General features: G+C 42.9%; 1 protein-coding gene across 2 annotated transcripts in view; it reads left to right on the forward strand.

Annotated features, from left to right (window-relative positions):
- fhit (fragile histidine triad diadenosine triphosphatase) overlaps positions 1-20,015 on the forward strand; it is a 1,101,949-nt gene that overhangs the window by 290,062 nt on the left and 791,872 nt on the right. For both annotated transcript variants that reach the window (XM_039772389.1, XM_039772390.1), the window contains one exon: positions 1,885-1,926. The gene's annotated coding sequence lies outside the window, so the exon portion shown is untranslated. The remainder of the gene's footprint in view (positions 1-1,884; positions 1,927-20,015) is intronic.

The raw sequence follows: 20,015 nt of genomic DNA on the forward strand, positions 1-20,015 counted from the left end.
TGTATTTACATACAATCCTATGGGGGAAATTGCTTCGGTTCACGACCAAATCGGTTTACGAGTTTTGGAATGAATTACAGCCGTGAGCCGAGGTTCCACTCTATGGACTTTCGGTTCTTCCACTACTAGCTGTGCCTTATAAAGTCAGCAGAACAAAACGACATCATTTGGGCATGTGGGTATGAAGATGTGAAACGTTTCTGCCCGGACAGCAGAGCCTGTGCAGTGAAGTATCGATTAGTATTTGCATAAGCGTGTTAATTAACGAATGAGCAGACGTTTGAGACGGGTGGTAAATAACGTTTAGTCGAGCTGTCAACGAGGACGTTAAATTGATTGTGAGGATTTCTACGGCAGGTAATGCTAATTTCCTAGTAAAGACCTCTCGACCCCGTAAACTCCATGAGAAAGACATTCCGAACGCTTATTACTTTGTAAGAATACTCTCGGCACTGAGGCAAGGAAATAAATGAGGTCCTCCAAGGCCGCGATAAATAAGGAGATTAGAAGAAACCGCAGGTTTTAATGACAGAATGAGGAAAATAAATATCATTGGAGTCAATTGAGTTTTATTTTCTTTCTTTTTCTTTTGCCTACACCTGTTTTCACTTCACCAAGGACTTCATTTAACCATTGGCACCTCTGCACGCTGACATCGTTACGTCACTCTTCGCTTCTCGCCGAGTGCTCTTTGTTCGTTGGCAGTTTTAACTGTTTGAGACTGAGAATTAAAAGTTATCAGAGCGACCTCGAGACCTGCCACTGAGCGACTAGAGAGGTTGCTTTGTCAGGCTTCACGTGCCGCACGGCTTAATGATATCTCAGGTTTGTACCCTTCAGAGAACGGGTAGCTTTTTATAAAAGTTCAAGAATTATCAGTAAATTTGTTTACTCTTTATTTTACATGGCATATGTAGTGGTGGTAAGTCCAATTTGCAAAATGCTTTCTGTGATGCTATTTTAATGGAGACGTCTCAGTGTCAGTGTCACCATATGCGGTGCCTGAAGTAGACACTGTCACACACGTGCTCATTTTTGAGGCACACATTAAAAACACGTCCAAAATGTCCTTTGGTGATGTTTTTTAATGGAAATGCTCCTGGGTCCAGGATGAAAAGGGGCCATTCCACCTCACTGGTAGCGGGGGCTGCAAGACAAAACAGCGTCTCGATTGATTGCATCTCAGAGCCCACCATACAGGTGTCTTTATGACGGAAGTCTCTGGCTGCCACCTTTTGACCTCGATGCCCGTCTCTGATGAACCCCCCTCACAATTTCCTTTGCAGGACTCTTCTGAGATTCAAGGGGCTGACCGACTTCTTTTTTTTTTTTTCTGCCACTTCAGTGCCTCTTCACCTGGGCACCTGTATATCGGATGTACCCTTTGTCAAGGTTGAAATAATCAGAGGAGACCCAAAGAATAGTTGAGGGTGCCAAGCGGGCCACCCCGTTTCCTGCCAAAGTCCAAAAAAAAAAAAACAGAACAGAAATGAGCGTGTGGTGGCAGAACAGAAAATTGGCATAATAAATGTGAAGCCTGTTTGGCTGTCTGCCTTCAGTGGGCCGATATCGGGGAGCTCTGTCATGTGGGGTCTCCTTTCCAAACTCTGCTGCCATTTTGTGGGAACTCCCAGAAGAGGCGGGGCTTCCTAGGGTGTAGCGAGAGAGGAGTAACCGCCATCATTGGCTGCACAGGAAAAAAGAGACGATACTGTTATCCACAGCGCCCTCTCTCCTCCTGGCATGGAATTGCATGGCTTACCTGAGCCTGGGGGGCTATCCTCACACCCCTTTGATCCTATGCTGTTTGGATGATCTTTTTGTTTTGCAGTATTTTACCACAAATGTTTCATATTTATGTAGTTTCTTTTTTTTTTTTTGCAGGCCATCACGATTTTGGGTATTTTTCGATATCTGGTGACTTTGGTGAGTGTTATGAATTTTTCCCAACTTTTTCTCATTCGTTTTCTGGTCTGTTCTCCATTTGTGAATGTGCAGATTTCAAAACTTGAATTATTTCTGTACTGAATTTGCATTACCGCATGACAAACGTCAATTAGTGTTTTATTTTTAATTTACCGCAGTGCCATTATGGGCACCGCAGAAGTCACATCAGGTGATGTCTTTATTAGCTGGCACTGTCCATGTTCAAGTCTGACAATTCCCGAGTGTTTCATGTTACGGATTTTGTGGTAATGGACTCCCCACTGTCTTCCAACTTTGATTTTGATAACATTTTGGGTTTAGAGATCTGTTGTGCTTGGCTTGCTCGATTTTCATTTCATCTTCTGACCTGTTATTATTCTGTCAAATATTTGTACTAATAAAATACATTGCATTTGTTATTCCAATCGAGGCGCCATCTGTTAGAATGGAGAGTGCAATGCATTTTATTACTACATGCTTTCCATCTGACTGCAAAAGTTAACGCTGACTACGCCGAGGTGTACGTTGAGTACTTAGGTTTGAAAACGTCTTAGACGGGTAGCACAGCTGGTTGCCAGGAAAGGAATGATATTTTTTAAAGTGGTGTGGACATCTTCAGGGTTCTTGGCAACTTGTTATATCTCAGCCAGGGGTTCACAGTCTTTTTGTTCTTTGTTGAGCCATTTATTTTATGTTCTGGTCACCATTGTTCATTATCTGCTGTATTTTCTTTGCCTCTGTCGTATTCCATGTGTTTTGTGGGTGGTCCTCCAAGAGGTGGGGCCACCTGCCAATCACCACCAGCTCCTCCCCTTCCTCCTTATAAATCTGAAGGGTCTCCCACAGTTCCTGGCAGTTCATTTTGAATGTACCTGGGGAGTGCTGAGCTCTTGTGTTTTGTGTTTCTATTGTGCTTCTTTGGTCCTCTGGATTTTTTTGATTTCATGCCCTGTTTTTTGTCTTTTTCATATCTGGGCTGTGGTTGCATTGGATTGCCTTATTGTTTTGGGCAAATGTGTTTGTCTCCTTGGGGTCCACAGATCTTCATGGTCATTGAGGAGGATGTTTTTTGTTGTTAAACTTTTATTTTATAAAGATTCTGCGAGGCCCTTTTTGTGTCTGGCCAGGGTTTTTGATGGGATTTCCCCCTCTAGTGTGCATTTTGGGACTTATATGCTCTGGAGGACTCCCACGCTTTCTAAGCTGATTATTATGTGAATTTCCCCTTGGGATTAATAAAGTATCTATCTATCTATCTATCTATCTATCTATCTATCTATCTATCTATCTATCTATCTATCTATCTATCTATCTATCTATCTATCTAATTCTGCCAACTACGCTAAAATATCTATCTATCTATCTATCTATCTATCTATCTATCTATCTATCTATCTATCTATCTATCTATCTATCTATCTATCTATCTATCTATTGTGAACGCTGGCCCCGGCACAGACAGACGGACATCATTTTTGCACCCACACACCGTTTATTTACACTATTTACAATGTACAAAAGTCACGTGCACTCACAACCCCAGCGCCCTTGGCACTGAATCCCCCAAAGTCCAGGGCCCACAGTCTCTGTGCCTTTGTCCTGGCCGCCTCCTGTCCTCGCACTCCAGCTCAGTCCTTCTGCCTCCCGACTTCCACCAATCACTGGAGGGAGGCGGCCCCTTAAATAATGCCCCGGATGAGCCCCAGGTGCTTCCGCCTCTAGCCACGCCCAAGCGTGGCGGAAGTGTCGGCTGTCTTCCTGGCAGCTCTCCGGGTGCCACACAAAGTCTTCCCCCCGGCACTTCCTGGTGTGGCGGAAGTGCCGGGCTCCCGGGATAATTAGGCACCGGGCGCCGCTGGCGGTGGCCACGGGTCCCTACAGGGCTGGGCTTCAAAGCCCTGTACCCGAGGCCCCCTGCCTAACCAGGACGGACGCCCCCACTCCGTCTGGAGGAGGCACTCGCCCTCCTCCGGTCCTCCAAGCGCCCCGGCCGGGCTCCTGCCCGACCGGCAACTGCACGGATAAACCGGCATCGGGCGCCGCCTGGCGGTGCCCACGGGCCCCTACAGGGAAGGGCTTCCATGCCCTCAACCCGTGGCCCCCAACAGAACCAGGACGGACGCCGCCTGGGTCTGGAGGAGGCACAAGCCCTCCTCACGTCCTCCTGGGCGTCCCGGCCGGGCTCCCGCCCCGGGCGGGGGCCACTATCTATCTATAGTGCCTTTCATATCTATCTATCTATCTATCTATCTATCTATCTATCTATCTATCTATCTATCTATCTATCTATCTATCTATTAATTTTTTCACATATTAAATAATAATGAAGAAATTATTAATTCAGTAGTGTGATAGCCCTTTGGAGTTGGTCCTGTTTTATGCCCCTCACTCTTTTCCTAAGCCCAAGAATGCCATGAGGCTCGAGCACTGAACGTGTTTTTATTATTTTTATATTTCCTTTGCTCTTTTATTTTTAAGCGTTTCCGTTGTGCCTCTGTTTAAGGGCCGCGAGGTCTCTCGTTTGAGTTCACCTAGCTGGGTTATTGTCCACTTCACAGGTGACAAAGCACTTGCCACACGCCTGCTACATTCATGTACTCCATCGTTCCTGGCCGGCAGAGGACGTCACCCTTCATGAGGTGTCTGCCGCTTGCCGTGTTCACCTGTGAAGGTCAGTGGGACACTGAGGTGCATTTCATGGGTACAGTTGGCACCACTGCCCAGACGGGTGGCTATTGTGCTGTCTGGGGCTCGGTCAGGATACCAAAGAGCCGTTCTCAAGGACTTCAGGTGATTCACTCAGAAGGTGAATGGAAGTCAAATGCGCCGGTCAGCCAGTTTATTTAAGTAGGTGGTCATTTAGTGGATGTGCGTACCGAAGAGAGCAGGACGAGAAGCACAAGTCACATAGTTCGTTTCTTGTATGACAAGTTTTGCTCATCAGTCTCATTTTTTTGCTGCTGTTTCAAATGACTTGACGTGCTGCTACGAAGAATTCTTAATAAATTCAAATGATTTGTATGATCAGGTGACGTACACTTTGTTTGTGCTGCGTCCAATGATGGACGACGGGCATTCATTCGCCTCCAGAAATGGCGTGCGCCTGACAGCTGTAAACGTTCATTACCTCCGCTCCAAAGGTGACTTTTTTTTGGTGGGACTTCAGCAAAACAAAGGGAACTCAATGCCAGGCTGGCTCTGGCACCAGGCGCAGAAATTGATGTTTGTTTGCAGGCATCTCGGGGCCTCATTTATGTGCTTTATTACTCAATAAATTTCACATTATTTGATGCTTTAAAAAAAGTATTAACAAAATTCATGGCCATATCACGTTCAAATCGATCGTAACATTACTTTTATAGGTTCATAAGCAGTTTCCCACAGACTACATTAGACAGATGGTAGTTAGCTGATATTTAATGTCCTGGCTCGCCTACATTTTCTTACATTCTTCTGACTTCAGGAGGAGAGGGCATTTTTAATGTAAAAGGAAAAAAAAAATAAGCGCTCTTTTGCCACCACAGCACATCTACTGTTAATGATTGCTTATCTGCGACCTCTTTTATGATTTATTTTCATCTGTGTTTGGTTTTTTTTTGGTTTAAATCTATTTTCAGTATTGTCTTTAGATTGTTGATGAGATTTGAGCAATGCTTAGACACCTGGCACCATCATTTATATTTGGATACATATGATTAGAACCTACTGCCATAGTAAAAATGGGCAAATGTGCTCCTGATGCCAATGTAACATCAGGGTTTTATTGTAATATACTAATTAAATACACTTTGTTATTGAGCAAAACTCACAATAAAGATGTATTTTCTCCTAAAAAAATCTGTTTCACTTATCTCATAGTTGGCACACGGAGCAGCTGTGTCTACATGCCAAAAATGCAGGTATGCCCACTGTGAGTCCACGCCAACTGCATGATTAAAGCTTTGTACATGCCTGCTGTGTGTACATACCAACTACACAGTAAATTGTTTGTGCCCGCCAGCTGTATCTACATGCCAACTATGCAGGTATGCCCACTATGAGCCCATGCCAACTGCATGATTAAAGCTTTGTACATGCCAGCTGTGTGTACATTCTAACTACACAGTAAATTGTTTGTGCCCACCAGCTGTGCCCACATGCCAACTATGCAGGTATGCCCGCTGTGTGTCCACGCCAACTGCATGATTAAAGCTTTACACTTGCCAGCTGTGTGTACATTCTAACTACACAGTAAATTGTTTGTGCACGCCAGCTGTGTGTTCACGCCAACTGCATGCCCACTATATAAGTCGTTGCAATTAAATGTCGCAGTTTCCATTTGAAGCTCTTAGTGGCGAGATGCAAGCTATTTGGAGATATTCAGATGGTTGTGGTTCTGCACGTGCAAATTGTTTTAATGACAAATAAATTTTATCCAAAATATGGCTATTAAGAAACAACTAATAGAAAGTGAACTATTCTGTTGTTTGATGCCATGCTGATTTTTCTTATTCTTATTTCAGATGTCTGCTATCCTCTGTTTACATGTGTTACCCAAAAATATACTTGTATTTGGCACTACGGCCTTGATTATGTTTTACACAATAAATCGGACGGATAGATGGATGTCTATTGATTGTCTACTGCAAATTAACGAATATTTAGCAGTCAACATGTTAGCTGACATTTATCATTCTTCATTGTTCTATAAAGCTGGTGGCACGTTAAATGGCTTCTAGTCAGAGGAGATGTCAGAATTGACAACTGCTGGTGCCAATCTTGTCACCTGAGGATGTCAGATTAGACCACTAGAAATCGGAGGGCATGACAAATATTTTATTCAGTGATGCCATGCTGATTTTTTATTCCTATTTCAGTTGCCTGCTATCCTCTGTTTGCATTTGTTACCCAAAAATATGCCCGTATTTGGCACTACAGCCCTGAAGACAGTTTATGAGGTAAATCATAGGTGATGCCCGTCTATCGATCACCTAATATGAGCTGACTGGTATTTAGCAGTCAACGTGTGAACTGACATTCTCTGTAAACCAAACAGAAATGATGAATACACCCGGGTAGAAATGGAGACAAGCGAGATGTGGAACTGCCGGTTCCTTTGTCATTTGCATCTTATTGCTAATAAAGAGAAGTTAAAACAATGAATACAGCTGTTTAAGACGACAATAAGCAATTAAGGGTTTGAAATCTTAACAAGTGAGACCACTAAAACGACACAGAAAAAGGTCCCTTGAGCAGTAAGTGCCTCATCAGCGATGAATGATTTCTCATGAAGCGATTGAGTTGGAACAAAAACCTGAAGCCACTGCGGCCCTCCAGGACTGACGTTGCTCAGCCCTGATTTAAAGGCTGCTTGAGTCTTAAATAGTAAATAAGTTAAATTAATTGCGAAAATTTGTCATCAATTAAGAAAATAGAATGAACACCCGTAGCCATTTTGGCCATCCCTGATGTAGATGAAGGACAACAGCAAACAACCCACAACCTAAAAGTGCAATTTTCTGCAAAAGCAAAAGGCACACAACTTATGAATTCTGATCTTTAAACTCAGGTAGTCAAGATGGATCATTTCTTCCGCTAGCTAATACGTTTCTAGCGTCTACATCGTGGTGTTCAAATGTTCAATGGGTTACTTCTCCCACATGGAATTTCTGTGTGTGTTTTTAGGTGCTGCTCTAAACTTTCCTACTGGATTTCAGGAGGAACTTACTGTGGTGGTGTGAAATTTTGTACACAAGTTGACAAATATTTTGTATGTCTTTATTTGTAACTTAGACCGAGAAATGTAATATCAGTGTTATATTGTTGATACGAATGGCAATGGTTTGATATTTAAGACCCCCAGTTTTTAGGACTGAGGAATATTATGACCAGTTTGGCAAGTGACTCTCTGCAGGACTCTCTCAGTCGGCCCCCACAGGCTTTGGGGGGCAGGTGTGAAAGGTAACCGTGTGCCCCCATCGGTCTGAAGTATGACTGTCTGGGATTGGTTTGAATCAGAGGCCGTTCTGTAGCATGACGCCTTATTAGTGGAAGGATTTGGACAGAGATTGTATACGTTTGGTTGCTTTACCCCTTCTTATCTCTCTATGTCACATCGTGATGATGAAGGAGCGCCTGACACACCATGAACTGAAAAGAAGATCATACCGAGAAGCACAACTCGGCAGCCATATTGAGACAGGCATGTGGCCCATCCTGAAGAAGGCTGACTAAAAATGATGACTTAAATAAAGACATTTAATTCTTTGAGGGCTGAATATTTTTTCCAAAATACACATTTTTCTGAAAAGCACCCAAAGCAAGGGTCTCACATAAATCAACCTAAAATATCCATTGGTGGGATGCTAATGATTGGCATGACAGCTGGCAGGAACGCGTTGCAGGATGGCTGCCAAGCTGTCTTCGCATGATGGGGGTGGGTACGGCAGCTGCAGTCGTGGTCACAGCGCAACGCAATCTGGTTTGTACCTCATGTCATTATGAGTGGCGGTCTTCATTTACACAAACGTGTTCGGCACCACGATTAGCTGGAGATCGATCAGTGAATGCCGGTACCTCACTTTCGTTTTTGATCTCGATCTCTAGATCACTTGTGACAGGTCAGAGTCCAATTCAGCGATAATATACAAAACATCATCCTCGGAGTAGTTTGCTTCGATCTCTCGCCAGATATCGATGCCATTTTTGTCGCTGTTTGCTCCTCACTGCTCCCGCAAGCACGGGGAATCTCGGTCAAATCAACGAAGCTAACTTCCCTTCTAGCGAAGAGAGTCACTAAACTAAAACATAACGGTGGGTGTTGTCACCAGTTGCGGTTACTGACTGCTCTCAACCCCTCCCTGCTGACAAAAGTCGACATCCGCCCTGAAAGAGTTCAAGTAACTGACAGGCCTGTCCGCCGCCTGAAACTCCACATCAGCATTGATCAGGTTGTATGGTTGCCAGTATTCACTTGTACTTTGCTTATTGTTGTTATTTTATGAATATTATCAATGATACATTATTTAAATTGTAACTTAACTCCTGCTTGCCTTTTACTCTGTGTAATTGCCTGAGGTTATAGACGTAGAAGGGAAGGTGGGGGGAAGTTGTAAAGTACAATACCACCTTAGAAACAGTGGCGAGTCTATGGGATTTGAGGAATTCTGACAAAGTCCACACATTAAAGGATACAAAACGGGAAAGTAGAGTCGTAGAGAACTCGACTAAGACTTACAAGACCTAAATAAGTCTCCGCAGCAGAGGTTACTACTTTTCCGTCACAGTGATACCAATATCCTAGCAACAGTCAATAGTTGTCAAAATCAAAGTAGCTGTACTTACAGTTTGGTGTGAAGCTCCTTTCCTTTCCTCGTTGATGTTCTCCAGCTCACGTTGAAGGGCCTTCAGTGAGCTCTTCTCCTTCTCTTCCTCGTTCGCACCATCTGGTTGCAATTTTCTCCTCAAGGCCTTTATATGCAATGTCCTCAGTTGCTAGTAAAGTTACATCTGCTGGGTAGCTGGTGATGGGTGAGCACCCATCATTAGGAAGACGAACGTGTGCCTGTTACGTATGGTCTGTCGCTCTTCCTCGTGCACTTACTATTCCTCAGCATGGTTTGGACTAATGGAACCCTCTTCCCACTCCAGTACAGACAACTCTTCCACCCTTCCACCCTTCCACTCCAGCATGTGGTTACCCTTTAGCGTAAAACGGATCGCTCCAGCACACTAGACGGTGGAATACCTGCTATAGAGAACAGACGTGACGGCCAGGTTGAGAGCAAGGGGTTAGACAGAGAGAGCCCAGATTTGGGGTGAACAAGGGCTTTTAAAGGAAGAAGTGGACATTTAGTCACCGGTTTCTGGGGTGCAGTAATCCCATCCTTTTTGGTGGACTATTGGGTCAACATTGTGTCCATCAGTGTTGCCAGTGGTTGAGTTATTTGAACCAAAATGTTGTCAGGGACGGCCGGCAGTTCAGTCCAGCCGGGACGTCCCTGAAGGAAAAGAAAGAGGAAGAGCAGGCTTTTCAGGGCACTGCATCCCCCGGGACTCTAGGTGGCAGCTCCTCTGGACGGCAACGGTTCCCCGTATTCCCGTAAAGCATCCTGGGACGTGGAGTCCATTTCCTCAGCCCTGTTGGGTGCCGTGGGTGCCGCCGGGGGAGCTCACAAAGAACCTGGGAACTGCTATTATTACGACAACCCGGAAGTACTTTGGAGTCACGCGGACGGAAGCCCCACAGTACTTCCGGGATACTTAAGAAAGGACGATGTGGCATTGACCCGGAAGAAGAGATGGAGTACTTCCTGGTCATGGACTATTTAAAGGACTGGTCAAGACCCAGCAAGGAGAGCCGGAGTTGGGAAGTTGGGTGACTAAGCTGCTGGGAGTGGAGGATTGTGTAGTGTATTATTGATTATTGAATTGTGAATTGTGGAGTGTGCGGTGCTTTGTGCTCTATATTTGAAGAAATTATTAAAGAGTTCTTCTTGGTGCTTTTACACGTGTGTCCTGGACGTCTGTCCGGTGGGTTTAACGGGTCAACAGCGCCTCTAGTGTCCACAATGTTTAACTGGTAACACAAGAAGGCGGCTCTGGGATGTCACTGGGTGGCTGATCATTTTATCAGGTAAGGCGCACAGGCTGCATTCTAAAGAGAGGCCCAGTCAAGATGAGGCTACTTTTAAGAAGTGCTGTATACATAAAATATATTATTATTATTATTAAGAATCAGAGTGATAGCCCCTAAAACTTGGAATTCTGTCCCTCTCAGCCTTCGCATGGAAAAGTCTATTATTAATTTCAAACATCTGTAAAAAGCAAATCTCTTCAATGAGTATTATTCTTCTTCATGAATTTAATTTCTACTGTCTTGTATTGAATTGTAAAGTGTCCTTGAGTGTATGAAAGGCGCTACATAAATAAAACTTATTATTATTATTATTATTAAGAGTGTCTGGCAGTGACTTTTTAATCCAAAGATTTGTGTTTCAGACAAAGTCAAATGGATAATGCCAGTCTGTCCAACAAAGGACAAGGAGTCCACATTGGCACTTGGCGCGGGCACTACAATTCTACGCACCGCATTGGATAGATTTTAATAAACATTACATTTTTAAACTATTAAATATTACACAATAATATGCACAATGGTTGTCAGAGCATTTTTATAGTTTCATTATCAGCAGCCTCTGCTTTATTAAACCTTGTGACGCCGCAGATCTGCATGCTGTAGATGTGCCGCCTCTCAAATTCTCATCTCTGGTGGTCACTCTGGCTGTGCTGGGGGATTCGTTTATAAATCACGTCTCTCCAACACCACGGCCCCCTCAACAGCCACATTATTATTAATGCAGTGGAGCCTCCATTCCCCAGCTTTTTTTACATTATCAACGTTATAATTATTAGAATATTAAAACCAGCACCTTAATGGCTCTTGCTAAGCCGGCCTCATTAATTTAGAAGCAGAAGGCTAATGAGAAACAATAAAAAAAAACAGATGATTTTTTCAAATAAAATATGTGTGTGGATTTCCCATCATTGTTTTTTCTTTCTTTCTTTCTTTTCTCATTTCAAAATAAACATTGTGTTCATGTTTCCCTGCACATTGTTTTCCAGAAGGACATTCAGTGATATCACAAATATTTACACAAATATTAATAGACGTCCATTCATTGTGTGACTCTGTCGTAAAACATTCTTTGGCCGTGTTTAATTTGTTGAATTATGCCGACTAATATCAAGTGATTTGGGGGAAATGAACGCCTGTGTTTCTCACGATGTTTAACAGCAATGTCGATATTTCCAGCACCTGCCGCATGCTCCGCAGTCACGGCCTAAGAATTGCTGATCCAGGTGACGGCAGCTCAAGTGATTCGCGATCGAACCCAAAGTACAGAAATAAGGATTGGATATCCGAGATATGGCATGAAACTGTGCGCCAGAGTGTGTGCTTATTTTTGCATGTAAATGGATTGATTTGCCAGGCGCAGATCTCCATCTAATTGTTTCTGCCAGACTTCTTAGGTGCATTCATTAAAACATTAGGGATAATACTAATAATGAAATGTATTCATTAGGCTCGATTTGATTTACACATGAGACTGTTATCTTCAGAGCTTCAGAGTAAGCGACTAATAAAAATTTGAAGGGGAAGAAGAAGAAGAAGAAGAAGAAAAAAAAATGTATATTTGGTGATTTATGTATAATGTCTACATAGTGAGTGCTGCAAAAAGAACAGAGAAAATGTACCATCGTGGAAATCTGATATGTGGAACTAATGATTCCATTAATTACAAAGTCCAAATTTAATTAGCACAATTAGGAGTGTCAGCACTCTGTAGATCAAGCACTCTCACGGGAATTCGGTTTTATTACTACTGGTACCAGTTACATTTACTGTAATTTAAGATGGCACTTTGAAATGCAAGCAGTAAAGTGTTGCCCTCTGAAAACATCTCCAGAGACCCCCTCTGTCGTTCTTCTCCTCCTTCTCTCTGTCTTCGTCTCTCCATGTCAGACCTCTTTAAATGTTAGAAGCCTGGCTGGCTGCATGGCACTGGCTGCCATCCTGTTTCAGTAACCTGCAGGTTAGACTAGTTATCTTATAGATAGATAGATAATATGAAAGGCACTATATGATAGATAGATAGATAGATAGATAGATAGATAGATAGATAGATAGAATAGATAATATGAAAGGCACTATATGATAGATAGATAGATAGATAATATGAAAGGCACTATATGATAGATAGATAGATAGATAGATAGATAGATAGATATATGAAAGGCACTATATGATAGATAGATAGACAGACAGATAGATACTTTATTAATCCCAAGGTGATGTTCCCATACTCCAGCAGCAGCATACTGATAAAGAACAATATTAAATTAAAGAGTGAAATCAATGCAGGTATAACAGACAATAACTTTGTATGATGTTAACGTTTACCCCCCGAGTCGCATAGTGTGGGGTCTCCTCAGTCTGTCAGTGGAGCAGGATGGTGACAGAAGTCTGTCGCTGAAGCTGCTCCTCTGTCTGGAGATGATCCTGTTCAGTGGATGCAGTGGATTCTCCATGATTGACAGGAGTCTGCTCAGTGCCCGTCGCTCTGCCAAGGATGTCAAACTGCCCAGCTCTGTGCCTACAACAGAGCCTGCCTTCCTCACCAGTTTGTCCAGGCGTGAGGCGTCCCTCTTCTTTATGCTGCCTCCCCAGCACACCACCGCGTAGAAGAGGGCGCTCGCCACAACCGTCTGGTAGAACATCTGCAGCATCTTATTGCAGATGTTGAAGGACGCCAGCCTTCTAAGGAAGTATAGTCGGCTCTGTCCTCTCTTGCACAGAGCATCAGTATTGGCAGTCCAGTCCAGTTTATCATCCAGCTGCACTCCCAGGTATTTATAGGTCTGCACCCTCTGATGATCACGGGGTCCATGAGGGGCCTGGTCCTCCTAAAATCCACCACCAGCTCCTTGGTTTTGCTGGTGTTCAGGTGTAAGTGGTTTGAGTCGCACCATTTAACAAAGTCCTTGATTAGGTTCCTATACTCCTCCTCCTGCCCACTCCTGTGTCGTCAGCGGACTTTTGCACGTGGCAGGACTCCGAGTTGTATTGGAAGTCTGATGTATGTTGGCTAAACAGGACCAGAGAAAGTCCAGTCCCCTGCGGTGCTCCTGTGCTGCTGACCACAATGTCAGACCTGCAGTTCCCAAGGCGCACATACTGAGGTCTGTCTGTAAGATAGTCCACGATCCATACCACCAGGTGTGAATCTACTCTCATCTCTGTCAGCTTGTCCCTAAGGAGCAGAGGTTGGATTGTGTTAAAATTATATAGTGCCTTTCTGTCGAAAAAAGCATCCCACGGTGCTTAATAAGTCCAAAGCGCATGTGTCTCTAGGTATCTGTTGTGATTTCTGCACTTTGAAATTTTTTTTTCCCCTAAAATGTTTTTCAGAACAATATATTATGTGGGAATTTGGGATGATTTTAATTAGCGGCTTGTTTCCTGAATGTAACGAGTAATTATTCACTATGATGGCACATTTTTTTTTTTTGCTTTGCAGTCGGGCATATTATTATTATTATTTGTTATTTATTATTATTATTAAGGTTATTATTTCCATTACCGTCACACAGCTCTTCAGGGTGCAATGAAAGTTTCATAGCGTGACGCTGCACCTCGTGCCACCTGTGATTGGGATAAAAACACTTGTAAATGAAACTCAACTTTCTGGTTCCCAATTCATGTGATTCTAGGAACGGAATAACAAACCTTTAGAGTTAAAGTCTGTTTTCATGGTCACGGGACCACCCTGTCTGCCTGCCTGCCTGCCTGCCTATAGTATTCCACATCTTCTCAACATCAGAGCAACAGAAGAGCCCAGCAAGTGTATCACGAGTTCTAAAATGCTAGGGTCTGTCTGTCACGTGATTATTCATTAACTGTTAGGGCTAGAGCCTTGGTCTTCATTGAATGTTTGTGACTTTATACATACTGGGTTTATGAAAATTTAAGGTGGTGGCATCCTCAGAAACTGACCTCTGCCTCTGGTTTTATTAAAATAACTGGCATGGCAGAAAGAAAAAAAAGGACCTGCAACATCTGCTGAGCATCAAGCAAATCACAGAGACTGATGATGTGAGAGAGAACACCATAATTGAAGAAGAAGAAGAAGAAGAAGAAGAAGAAGAAGAAGAAGAAGAAGAAGAAGAAGAAGCTACCACTGCGACTTGATGATGTTTTGTACAATCTTGGTGAACAGGATAGGTGAGCTTGTTGGGCTGAATGGCCGTTCATTAAATGTTTTACAAGATCAGCACTAAAGTGCAGTTGCATGGCTCACTAAGAGTCACACCGTAATTGAGTAGTGTCACCATCGGAATGAATATCGTCACTACTGCTAAAATATGCTGGGGCCATAAACCTAATCCATCTTCTACAAATCTTATCCAGATAAAAGTCACAGGGAAGTGGTGCCTATCCCAGCAAGCACTGGGCACGAGGTGTGAACAGCTCCTAGACAAGGGTGACAGCCCATTGAAGGATAAACACACACACACAATTATCAGGGGCCGGTTTAACATCGCCAATCCATCTAACCTGCACGTCTTTGGATTGTAGGAGGAAAATGGAGCACCAGATGAAAACCCACATGGACATCCAGGACTTGAACTCTGGTTTCCTTGTATTATGAGGCAGCAGCGCCACCACTGCACCATCGTGCCACCCAGCTCCTTTTTAAGGATTTGTGCCTTAGCAATTACTTTAACTTTAAATCCCCTGCAAAATTCCCAAAGAGAAGTAGCACCGTGTTGTGTCTTCTTAGCTTGTAATCCAGCAAGGCTGCCTGCTGGGTTTGTGAAACAGTTGAGAGATGGGAGCTTCGCATATTGCTGGATTCTAATTCGCAGTAACGTAAGCCTTTACTTTATGATTTAGCTGTTTTGTTTTTATACTTTTATTCAACTGGGAGCCCCACCGATTATAAGAGCAATTTATTTTTATATCTGTTTTATGATTCTCTTCATAAGTGAGCAAATCAACAAACAGAAAACCATCTGTACGCAAAGTTAAACACATAGAAAATGTATAAATGGACATCACGCAAATACAACATGCATTTATCTGTCAAAACAGAGAGAAATGGAAAGAGGCATACTGTAGATATATAGATAGATATGAAAGGCACTATATAATAGATAGATAGATTAGCGTAGTTGGCAAGATTAGATAGATAGATAGATAGATAGATAGATAGATAGATATGAAAGGCACTTTTAGATAGATAGATAGATAGATAGATAGATAGATAGATAGATAAGGCACTATATGTTAGATAGATAGATAGATAGATAGATAGATAGATAGATCGATTAGTATAGTTGGCAAGATTAGATAGATAGATAGATATGAAAGGCACTATATGATAGATAGATAGATAGATAGATACGAAAAGCACTATAAAATAGATTAGTGTAGTTCGTAAGATTAGATAGATAGATAGATAGATAGATTAGCGTAGTTGGCAAGATTAGATAGATAGAAAGACAGATATGAAAGGCACTTGTGGAAGACAGTGGACGCTCTCGAGCTCAAGACACAACTGACATGCACACAGTCACTGGTGCAATGCATTTCATCATTAAATGTATTTTGTAATGTGTTTATTTGTGCATTGGACATCAATTGAAAATTTCCCTTTTCTCAGCACCCTCCGTACATTTTTTGTGACGAAATAACTGCCTATTCATTGCACTATTTTCCATAAACTGCTGGCACCAAAAACAAATTCTATGGCTATCCACCAGATGGCACCACCGTAGTAGGTAACTGAGATGTGGCATCAAGCCGTCTGTGTCTGTGGTACCTGTGTTCTGAGATACGAGTTCTCCTGTATGTGGCAGCTTGACTCGTACCTCGTGTTCAAAGTGTTAAAGTCGGCTGTACAAACATAAAGGCGTGCGCACTCCAAACACTAAGGAGGATGCAGTCCGGGTCGTTGGAGTCTAATACCCACTTTTTATTTTGAATACACAATGGGAGATCTGAAAATCGAGAGTACGCCTTATGAGAAGGATTAAGGAGTTGTTGTGGACTCGACACTATCAACTTCTTGAGAATGTACAGAAGCCATTAAGAAGGCTAACAGACTGTCTGGTTATATAGCGCCTTGATGTGTGGAGTACAAGTCACAGGAGGTTCTGCTCGGGCTTTATAACACACTGGTGAGGCCTTATCTGGGGTCCTGGGTGCAGTTTGGGTCTCCAGGCTACAAAAAGGACATAGCAGCACAAGAGATGGTCCAGAGATGAGCGACAAGGCTGATTCAGGGCTACAGGGGATGAGTTATGCGGAAAGATTCAAAGAGCTGAGCCTTTACAGGAGATGAAGAGGAGACCTGAGTGAAGTGTGCAAAATGATGAAGAGTATTAGTGCAGTGGATCGAGACGGTGACTTTCAAATGAGTTCATGAAGAACACGGGGACACAGCTGGAAACCTAAGAGTTAATTTCACACAAACATTAGGAAGTTTTTCTGTACACAGACAACCACAGACCCCTGGAATGAGTGACCAAGTAGTGTGGTGGACAGTAAGACGTTAGGGACTTTCAAAACTCGACTTTTTGTTTTTTCGGAAGAATTCAGTGGATTGGACTGGCGAGCTTTGTAGGGCTGAATGGCCTGCTCTCATCCAGAATGTTCAAGCTGTCCACTATGGACATCAAGGGGTGACATCCTTCAACCCCACCTAGGGCTGCGAATGGCAGTAAGGGACTTTTTTCAAGATTTGAACATCGAGTAGCAGAACTCAAGCTTTTTGATTTTTCTTTGGTTATCTTGCAGTAGCCTGGAGTTTGACGCGGCGCCCGTTTTCCGCGTGACTTCATTCAGCACCTCCACGTTTTCATTTCCATTTTTGTATTTGAGCAGATAAGGAGCGTACTGCACCTTGTCTGGGAGTGTTTTTACTCGTCTTAAACCAAGGCAGTGCTTTGTTGAGATATGCGGCAGATTATCTCAGGTTTGACTGCTTGTGGCAGCAGTCCAGAACAACGACTTGTGAGCCATTGTGTGATTTCAAAACGCACCCCTGTCTGCAAAGACGGAAGCCAATCATTCGGTTTAATTCACTTTATTTTGTACTTCTGGCACAGAATGGAAGGGAGAAGAAGAAGAAGAAGAAGAAGGAATCACGTTTAGTTCAATGCATATTGAATAGAACGGGAGATTGTGATTGTCAGAAGCCTTTATTGAGTTGAGTAGGCAAACAAAGGAGGCATTTTCATTGACTAATTAATAAAGCGGGTAGGTTAACATTTAATGGAAGCGCTAATCGAGGGAGCTCAGAGAATATTGCAGATATGTTAAAATACATACGGAGCTCGAATGCTTTAATGTATTTAATGCGTGATGTCTCTCCAAAGGCATCTGTCAAGATAAATATCCACTGTGTCGTGTACTTAAGTCGAAGGCTTCTTCTTAACCTTTGGACCCCGGGGGGATTTATAGATCAATGTCGATAACACTAATGAAAACAAGACACATTTCAGTAGCGTCCTCTTTTACTCTTTCCGCATTAAATCATTAAATACTTAAGCGATTTTTTTTTTCTTTGCTTCTGTACCGGGAAGAAATGCCGTAAATAACGGCCTTGATTTATTCTTCTTTCTTACTTTCTTTCTTTCTTCAGTTTAGTCGTTCAAGTCAGATTGTGCTCCTCTGTCGGCTTTTTGGTTTATATGCGGAACGCGCGCGTATTTTTCTAATGGAAATCAGGTGCACTTTTGGAAAAGGGCGTACGAGTCGGGCGCAGTGCTGCCAGCTAATGATAGCAATATCCAACATGGCTCGTTTCCGCCGAAGGAAGCAGATGGCGAAATTACTGGCGCTGGGGTTAGCCATGGGTGTTCTGTTATTTGTTCACGGGCCTCAAGTTGTTTGCATACAGCGAGAGGTGAATGTCGAGAATGCTCGTTGAAGTGAAACACGAAAAAAGCAACGCGGCCCTTTCTTTGAGCTGCTGATGAGATGAGTGCTGATTATTTTCAGGAGAATTTGCTCTTCTTATTTCTGCACGCGTGTGAAGGTCTGTGTGGGCGTCAACGGGCAGGTAAAGAAGTTTACGTCGTGTTGTACTCAGAGCACCGAGAGCGAGTTGTGACTTCAGTAGAGGCGCTCCCCATTCTCCTATATGTTTATCATGAGCGTCGTGAGGTGGAGATGGAGAACTTGGTGTGCAGGCATCGGACATCTCCAAAAAGCTTCACAAAAGATGGTCCCGGGGGTCTGGGATGTCCCGAGTACCCGCTGCGCGGGGGCCATTCATCAACAGTCATAACCAAGGTGGACGATGACAATGAGGACACAAACAATAAGCTGTGCGTCTAAAAAACAACTCTCAGTGATCCACTGGCTGTGCCTCAAAGGCAGAGGGTGGAGCCAGCAGCAGTGACGTCAGGGTGGCCCCGCCTCCTGAAGCAGAGGGTGGAGCCCGCAGCAGTGATGTCAGGGTGGCCCCGCCTCCTGAGGCACCACCCTAAAAGGACGCAGATTGGAAGAGACAGTGCACAAATAAACCAACATAACAGAAATTACATTAAAATGTGGAAAACCGGGGGGCTTTGCCCCCTACTCACTTCAATCGCCTGCACTACCCGCTAGCCACTTTGCAGTTCTGCCGCTCGCATATTAAGGAAGTAAGATTGTAATTTTTGTGGGAGTTGTTATATGAACTATTTTACATTTCAGCAAGTAATTTACTATATTAAAAAATAGTAAAACGTAATAATTTGAAAGTAAATTATGTTTCTTGTTGCGTTAGAGGTGTTCACTGTGTTATACGATTTTGTTCTGTTTGGCTTTGAAATTAACATGCAAATACTTTTTAATTTTACACTTTTACTGTTAACATTTTTTGAATTACATTTTTGTCAAAATCGTATTGAATTTTGATTCTGTGTTTGGACTTTCATCGTGACAATGCAACGTGTAACTGCCTGCGAGTGAATTTCGTTTCTTTCTCTCTATTAAATAAAACAACATTTTCGCATTTTCGGCTCTGAGATTTGTTAATTGTCTTTGCAAAAGCTATTCTAACAGGAAACTGTAAATGTTTTAATACGGATGGCATATCAGGATCTCCTTTGTTGTCTAATGTCATTAGTGAAGATGGACTACATTACCTTTCTTGGATTCATCCTTCTTTCAAAAGTAATTCGTGCAGTGAAAGACCGGACGGTTTTTAACGGTTGTAGATATTCTACGTGATATTGCAAGGCGATGTTTTCATCATTCGCGCCATCACAGCTAACTATTTCAACGTAGTATATTGATACGCATTTAACCAGTTTGCCGTGTAATCGATCGACATTTTCGGCATAAATCCGTTTGACTTTATCGTTTCTCGGTGCTAGGATTACCTGTGTGCTCATATTTTCTTTTGATAACCCTTTGTGATGAAATTCTTCAATAAGATTTGGACATAATACGTCTTCTTTAATTGAGGACTTAAAGTGAGGAAAATGTTAAAATTTATAAGAGCAGAGAGAGCAGGAAGTGTGTCTGACAAAAGCATTCACACCAATGAGAGGTG

The sequence above is a fragment of the Polypterus senegalus genome, chromosome 12 (assembly GCF_016835505.1).
Source record: "Polypterus senegalus isolate Bchr_013 chromosome 12, ASM1683550v1, whole genome shotgun sequence".
In the NCBI taxonomy this organism is placed as follows: domain Eukaryota; kingdom Metazoa; phylum Chordata; class Cladistia; order Polypteriformes; family Polypteridae; genus Polypterus; species Polypterus senegalus.